Source organism: Nicotiana attenuata, unplaced genomic scaffold, assembly GCF_001879085.1.
Source record: "Nicotiana attenuata strain UT unplaced genomic scaffold, NIATTr2, whole genome shotgun sequence".
Lineage (NCBI taxonomy): Eukaryota > Viridiplantae > Streptophyta > Magnoliopsida > Solanales > Solanaceae > Nicotiana > Nicotiana attenuata.
Window position 1 is genome coordinate 329680 of NW_017670862.1, and position 9238 is coordinate 338917.

The following is a 9238-nucleotide window of genomic DNA, read 5'->3' on the forward strand; positions in this document are numbered from 1 at the left end:
CATCATTTGGGAGACAATTTGGGATGAAAGTACTAGCTAGTGAGGGATGAGTTTGAGTAAGAAATTAACATGGGTACACTCCACATTATGCAACAAATTAAAAGACAATATACCGAGAAAATGTTATGATTTATGTCAGCAGCACACCCAGCAATATAATGTATTGTAAGAGCCACCACTCTCTGCCACTGCCAACATTCTCCTCTTCCTACTTCTGCTTCTTGCTATAATTCATATATATGAATGTAATAATCACATTGTGTGGATCTACAACGACGGATTTAAGATTTATGTTTGATGGACTCACTCTAAAATTTTAAGCATTAAATTAGTTATACGTTTATAAGTTATGTGTTCTAAATTTAATATTTGTTAAAATTTTAGTAAATATTTACATGTTAAATGCTTACCCGTACTCAGTATTTATACCAAATCAAGCAATTTAACTGTAGCTGTTAAAAATTAAATTGAGAATACATATCATTTAGCAATATTTCATTGACAACTGTGCGTATAAAAGATACATGTCTTGCATTTATAAATGTTACGTAAATCGAGTGCAGATAAGATTTATGTATATACTGTTATATCGTAAAGCATATGATGCATATCCTAGTGGGTTCATATCTACATATAGTACTCTCCTCGTTAACCTCGGCGAAAAAACTTTTGAAAAAAAAAATAAACATTCACTTGGTTGTTTAGTTGTTTGTTCATGAGTTAAGGGGAAAAAATAGCAAAAAGAAGGAGATATTTTTCAGTTAGTTGGCTTTACCTCTATGATATTCCAAATAAGTATTTTCTTTCGTTTTCTTGCGTTAGGTTAGTTATTTTACTTACTCCACGCTACATGTGATTATTGTTAATAAAAGAATAAGATAATAAAGAAAGAATGACAGTAAAACTGAAACACCACTTTCAAGTTTGTTGCAAGTATTCTCTAAATATTTTTATGATATACTATGATGTCTCCGCGAAAATGTAAAGGGATATACAATTAAGAGTTTTAAAATAAATTAAGGACGACAAAAAAAAAAGAGATTTTCATGTCAAAAGAAAATTGAATTTGAGGTATATCACCCCTGCTAGAACTAGGGAGGCAGCAGCCTTTAACGTGGACGGCCCCTAACGAAACATATACGAACAGATTTGATATTGAAAGTTGAAACCACAGCCAATTAAGGTTGTTCTAAGAACTAAGTATATGACGGCTCAGTGCTGAACATGCTCCATACAGTAGTATTTCAAAAAATATATTTCTCCTTTTTTTAAATCCAAGAACATTATTCCTGAAACAAACAATGTTATCCTGAAAAGAAAATTCAAACAACTTTTCCCCAAAAAGTTTTTTCCAGGTATCCATAGATACTTGATTGAAATAAAAGTTTTAATAAGAAAAAGAATAAAAGTTTTGTTGAGATATAAAATAAAATGAGACATGACAAAATGCTGGATTATTTTCTAATTTTCTATTACACCGGGGGATTAGGGAGAGGATGGGAACAGAAATTGTCATGAGAATAGAAACCAGACTTATTGTGCGGAAAATTTCCATCCTATAAAAAATAATCGAGACATAACTAATAAATTGATTTCTTATGGTATCAAATAATATTCGACTTAAGCGATACAAAAATTTATATAGTATTTTATATGGAATTATGTAGAATATGCATATTGTCAATGCGGAAGTTAAATTATATATAGATTAAAGGGCCTTTCTATAGAAAAAAGTATATGTATTACAATTCATTCATTATCGTCTTTTTTTATTTATTATTTTCTAATTCATTCACTTTAAGATTGTCGTGTAACCCCATCTATCTTCAATTGCTTTCACAGTATTTTCAGTGTGACCACATAAATTAAAGCATAACAGTTCATGCGCTATAATTTTGGTGCATTATCACTTTTAGCACGCGTCAGAATTACTATTTACATATGTAGTGGAAAACGTGTATAAAATTTGTTATAATTTTTATATATAACATACAAAATATATATATACAAAAAATATACAAAATTATATATTCGGCTATTATTTTTACAGTAGCTATACAATGTCATTTTTCCTATAATTTTTGAATAATTAATAAGTGAACCAAAGTGCCTTTGTAGAAGGGAGATATATTGCCCGGAACATCCTAATATGTCAAGACCTAGTGAGACTCTATAATAGGAAGAATACTACTAAGAGTTGTCTTATAAAAATTGATCTTAAGAAGGCTTATGACTCAGTAGAATGGGGATTTGTGGAAGAAATGCTATATGCACTAAACTTTCCAAGTCAGTTCATAAGCTGGATAATGAGGTGCATCACAACTACTCAATATACACTAGCAATCAATGGTGTCATGTATGGTTGCATAGTAGGAAAAAGGCGACTGAGACAAGGGGATCCAATATCCCCATTGTTGTTTGTAATATGTATGGAGTATTTTACTCGAATTATGAGAATGGTGGTTGTCCAAGAGCGGTTTGCTTATCATACAAAATGTAAACGGCTGTAGCTCAATCATCTATGCTTTGCAGATGATGTATTACTGTTTTGCAAAGGGGAGTATCAAGATATAGTACTAATGTTGAGAGGACTACAAAGCTTCTCAAATGCATCAGGCCTAACTACAAATGCTGCAAAGTCTAATATATTCAGTGCAAACATGGATGATCAATGCCTGCAAAACTTATGTGAACTAACAGGTTATAAGACTCTACCATTTAGGTATCTTGGGGTACCTATATCACCAAAGAAGCTGACAACACTGGATTGTAAAATCTTAGTGGACAAGATGACAATGAAGATTAAAAGTTGGGTGATGTTTGGCTATAATTTCATATATTTAGTGCATTACTTACTTTATATTTTGATATTTTAATGTTAAATTGTAATACAATCGTGCTTAATTGAGTTTATTTTATGTGTAGGTACTTTGAAGATGGGATTTTGGAACAAAATGCACAAAACAATTGGAGAAAGAAATATCCCTCGGAGCTGAGTGCGCGCAAAGACTAGACAAAGAATTGAAGAAAAATGGCCTGAACTAGCGCGAGGTCTAGCGCGTTCGCGCTAGTTCAGAAGCGGGAGGCAGAATGTTAGGCTATTAGCGCGAACAGTAGCGCGTTCGCGCTAGTCCCAGTTCCGAAAAAGACTTGTCAGGGGTAAAATTTGAAGTCTGGAGGAAATTTTGTCTCCTTTTTAGTTTTGGACTTGGTTATTTCACCTAGGCTTTTTCCTATACTTATAAGTAGTCACTAAACACTAATTTTGGGAGACTTTTGGCGAGAGAGGGGAGGAGGACGTTTTTGAGAGTAAAGCACAAGCACAGAGCCGCTGTGGAGGCCGGGTTTCATCTTTTCTTTCTCCAAACTTAGTAATTTTTATGTATCTTTGTATGATTTGTTGTTTTGCTACCATATCTATGTGGAGCTAAGCTTCACGTTCTAGGATTGTGGTTCTTTCATGACTATTGTTATTCGGATATTGATTTTGATTGCTTAGTTTATCATATTGGTTTATTTATTTAATCCTGCACTTAATTATTTGATTGCTTGATCACCAATTGAATACTATCTACGAATCTAGAGTTGAACTCGAAAGTGGGAATTCTAGATTGCATATAGAATTGAGTAGAGCAAGTTCTTGAACTCGGGCATCGGGGAACGGATTCGCAATTAGGATAGACATATACCTAATTGCCTTGCTTGGTTGAAATACAGGAATTATAAATGCGTTCTTGTTGATTCTAACTCCATAGACATATAGGCGTTAGGTTAGCTTGAATAGGCGAGTAAGAACTCGACAGATTCTTATGAGCAATATTAACCCTGTCAACTAATAAACTAGATAAATTAGTTAGTCAATTCAATTGAAGAATACAATAGGAATGTTAGATAGCCCATAACCCTAGATCGTTTTCATTACATTGATATCATAAAAATCTGCTCTTTCTCTCTGTTTAAAGTTCATTATTTATATTCTTTATTTAATTAGTTTAGAATCAATTACTTCTAGGTTTAATTCTTGTTTAGATAATCAGGATAGTCTAATTTAGTTAATGGTTAATCACAAGTCCTCGTGGGATTGACATCCGACTTTTAGTCACTTTATTACTTGACGACCGCGTATACTTGCGTGTGCGTTTGGCCGCAACAAGTTTTTGGCGCCGTTGCCGGGGCCTTAGAAATTAACTAGTCTAGTAGGTTAGATTTTTACTTTTTGTCTATTCAAGTTTCTTTTTATTTTTATCTTAGTTTAATATTTTATTATCTTTGTTGACATAGCTTCTTAGAATGAGAATTGGTCGAATATTGGTTATTCTTATTATGATGATCCTTGTACATATTGTGGAGGACCTCACTGGTGGAAAAATTGTCAGAATGTTCCCGGGAGCGAGTTGTGCGCACAATCTCAATCATTTGAGTGGAATATTTGTCATATATGTGGTGTTCAAGATGGCCATTGGGATGGTTGTCCTAATTCTTATTATCCTTCTCAGAGCTCTTATTATGATCTTTCTTATAATGTTTGTGAGTTTGATAGGGGCAATGAAGTACAGGATATGGAACGTGATGCATATTTTAGGGATATTCTGAGGCAAGTAGCAGAGCAACATGATGAACTTAGAAAAGATATGAAAAGAATGAGGGCAACAATCACAAGAATGAAGGCCAGTATGGAAGAATTAAATAAAGAGAGCGAGCACCGACAAGAGGAAAATTTTGAAAAAAAGGAGATTTTGAGTCAAACTTGGCTGGTGGAACAAGCTGAAAGATTGGAAATATATGTGAGAAAATTACAGATGGGATACAAGACCTAATAGAAGGAAGAGCTAAACTGGGACAAGAGATCGAAAAATTTGGCACTGCTATTCACGACTTGGATGCAGATATGAGTGCAAAGGTTGATGCGTGTAATGCCCAACAATTTAATGATGAGTTGTGTGAAGCTGAAAAAGATCTTCTAAACCAAATTGAGCAGCTAAAACGAGAATACCAAGCATTAGACCATATTCCCCTTGATGATGCCAATATTGAGAAGAGTGCTCTAGAGTCATGTGAGAGAGTAGATAATATTACTTTGGGAGACTTGAGTGTGTGTATATATGGGGATGTAAATAATAGTACAATTCATGAGTTAGGGCGCAATAAACCTCATTCCAATCATTTTTCTACATTGTGTTTAGAAAGTAAGATTGTAATCGAGCCATTTGAGCCTATAGAGGAGTCAAAGGTGAGGATGAGAGTGCCTATATTCTTGAATTTGTTGTGCCAGAAAGCAAATATTTTATTCCCCATCTAATGGCCAAGAAGTGCATAGTGAAAAAATTATTACTTGGCCTGGTTATCATTATAGCCCCACCACTGGAGCATAGCCGCAGACTGGATGCCATGTTAGGGGTACAATTTATAAGTTCAAGGTGGAGACAAAAATTGGTTCAAGTCGTGCCGCGACTTTAAATTAGGCGCTTGTTGGGAGGCAACTCAGCTTTACTGCTTTCTTTTTATTTTTGATTTTTTTCTTATTGTATTATTTTTGTAGTGTTGTTTTATTTTATAGGATTTTGAGCATAGGGAGCAAAGCTACAGGAAGTGTGCAAAGGTGAGCCATGTGGTTAGAACTAAGTGTGGGGTTCCCGCACAAAGGACTGTACCTGGGAGAAGTCTGAGTATCCCGCGAGCTGCTAATGCTTCTGCCTTTGGCCTACCAGGGAGTCTCTTTTACCCTCTTGTTATTTTTAGTGTGTATGAGGACATTGTACAATTTTAAGTGTGGGGTGAGGAGATTGTCTGGGTGATTTTCTGTGCTATGTTAGCTTAGTTATAGTACTCGTTCTTAGTGTAGTAATTTTTTTTTTGTTAAAAAAAAAGACGAAAAAAAAAATTGAAAAATTTGGACTTTTTCCGACGATGGATTTTGTGGACAGCTTTCTTGAGGGATTAAAGTCTAAACAAAAAAACACAAAAATATGTCTTTTAGCTTTCTTTAGGTAGTAATAATCCCCCGTGGTTTTTCTTTGTGCCTCGGTTCTTTTCCATGGGATGTAGTTTGAACCGGGTAGTTTTTTCTTTTAGAGTAGTTTAGGGAATAAATTGGAGGAAGAAAGATGAGATAAACCTAGGCGCCCTTGACTTGTTTGATAGTAGCATATTTAGGTTTTGGCATGTGTAGTATCTTCCTTATGATTTGAAATTATTGATAATGCCTTGCTTAGTTGGATAGCATGTCTTGTGATGCCTATGTCTCGTTTTCTTGACTTATGTTTACTTTGTGCTTCATGCTTAATATCTCGTGGCTCTGTGAATACTTGCATTTGTTTGAGAGTTGGAATGAGACCGCCCTTAGTTAGTCATGTGCCATGTGTGGTGAGGTTTTTGTGTAGTCTATGTATTGTACATGTGTCTAGAACTTGCCCGGTTTGTGAGTCGAAGCGAAATTTTAGGTGATGCTCGGTTTGAAAAATGATTGTAGGCTTTCTTTGATCTTTTTGAGCTTAATTGCTTACCACAAATAAAATTTATCCCTAGTCAACCCTTTTGAGCCTATAGACTTTTATTTGGCACCCACATTACAAGCCTATACCCTTTTTATTCTTAATTGACATTGTTTTGATCCCTTTTACCTCTTAGGCACTTTAATTGTAAAATGAGCATTAAAAGAAGTAAGAAGGAACTAAGTGTGGGGTGACTTTTGAGTGGAACCAATAAAAGGAAGAAAGGTGCACTTGTTTTGTAAAATAATACACCACTAGCGTAAATTGAAAAAAAAATAGAGATGAATACATTGTTGTCTTGTTCTTGATAGTGGGTATGAATTAATGTAGTGCTTAAAGAAGAAGGGAACATTTTTGGGGTGATATTGTTTGTGAAAGTGAAGTCGATTGAAGAATTTATGCTTAAAGTTGATTATGTGGTGTGTTAAAGTGCTTAGGAAGGTTAGTCACTATTCCTAAATATATCCTACCCGTCCCTTAGCCCACATTACAACCATGAAAAAGACCTAATTGATTTTAGATCGAGCGAGCCTACATTAGTAGAGATTTACATTAAGGGCAAGCCTATGGTACCAATTACATGCATGTGACTTCTTTTGTGAGGGTGAGCGATATTTTCTTTTGATATATATGAGTCCTTAAAATATATTTGATCATGAGATTCGAATGTGTGGATTCAACTTAATCTCTTGCTTTGGTTGTGAGGGCACATGGTTTTACGAGGGATAGGTAACATTATTAGACTTCTCTAGGATGTTGGGTGTTCAAGCCATGAGTGCATTGTGACATTGAGTTGGTTTTTGAGGCTAGGATAGTTGTGAGCATATTGTCTTTGTTGGAATATTTTTGAAGAATGACATAAGTAAAGGGAAGTGTATGATGATTGCATATGCTAGAGTTTAATTTGTGCTATTAACCATGGTCATTGGTATAGTGTACCTCAATTGTGTAAAAATAAAGTGCTGAAAGATAGAGTAAAGTGTTGGTTGACTCGAGGACGAGCAACGCTTAAGTGTGGGGTAGTGATGTTTGGCTATAATTTCATATTTTTAGTGCATTACTTACTTTACATTTTGATGTTTTAATGTTAAATTGTAATACAATCGTGCTTAATTGAGTTTATTTTATGTGTAGGTACTTTGAAGATGGGATTTTGGAACAAAATGCACAAAACAATTGGAGCAAGAAATATCCCTCGGAGCTGAGTGCGCGCAAAGACTAGACAAAGAATTGAAGAAAAATGGCCTGAACTAGCGCGAAGTCTAGCGCGAGGTCTAGCGTGTTCGCGCTAGTTCAGAAGCGGGAGGCAGAATGTCAGGCTATTAGCGCGAACAGTAACGCGTTCGCGCTAGTCTCAGTTCCGGAAAAGACTTGTCAGGGGTAAAATTGGAAGTCTGGAGGAAATTTTGTCTCCTTTTTAGTTTTGGACTTGGTTATTTCACCTAGGCTTTTTCCTACACTTATAAATAGTCACTAAACACTAATTTCTGGGAGACTTTTGGCGAGAGAGGGGAGGAGGACGTTTTTGAGAGTAAAACACAAGCACAGAGCCGTTGTGGAGGCCGGGTTTCATCTTTTCTTTCTCCAAACTTAGTAATTTTTATGTATCTTTGTATGATTTGTTGTTTTGCTACCATGTCTATGTGGAGCTAAGCTTCACGTTCTAGGGTTGTGGTTCTTTCATGACCATTGTTATTCGGATATTGATTTAATCCTGCACTTAATTATTTGATTGCTTGATCACCAATTGAATACTATCTACGAATCTAGAGTTGAACTCGAAAGTGGAAATTCTAGATTGCATATAGGATTGAGTAGAGCAAGTTCTTGAACTTGGGCATCGGGGAACGGATTCGCAATTAGGATAGACATATACCTAATTGCCTTGCTTGGTTGAAATACAGGAATTATAAATGCGTTCTTGTTGATTCTAACTCCATAGACATATAGGCGTTAGGTTAGCTTGAATAGGCGAGTAAGAACTCGATAGATTCTTATGAGCAATATTAACCCTGTCAACCAATAAACTAGATAAATTAGTTAGTCAATTCAATTGAAGAATACAATAGGAATGTTAGATAGCCCATAACCCTAGATCGTTTTCATTACATTGATATCATAAAAATCTGCTCTTTCTCTCTGTTTAAAGTTCATTATTTATATTCTTTATTTAATTAGTTTAGAATCAATTACTTCTAGGTTTAATTCTTGTTTAGATAATCAGGATAGTCTAATTTAGTTAATGGTTAATCACAAGTCCTCGTGGGATCGACATCCGACTTTTAGTCACTTTATTATTTGACGACCGCGTATACTTGCGTGTGCGTTTGGCCGCAACACTGGGGGATAAGGAATTTATCATATGCAGGGAGAGTACTATTGGTGAATGCAGTACTAATGCACATACTCACTTACTGGGCATCCATCTTTCTCTTGCCTAAAAAAGTTATCAAAAACATCATAGGGATATGTAGGAGCTTTCTATGGGATGGGAAAGCCTATACGAGCAAGCCATCTCTAGTAGCATGGGACTTGGTCTGCAGACCAAAAAGATAGGGAGGTTTAGGGGTGAATGACACTGCAGTTTGGAATGAAGCAGCCATAGCAAAATATGTATGGAACATAGCATCTAAAACTGACAATTTGTGGGTTAGATGGGTGAATCATATCTACTTAAAAGGAAGAGATTGGTGGCAGTACAAGGCCCCTACAGATTGCAGCTGGTACGTGGAGGAAAAAGTTTTGTT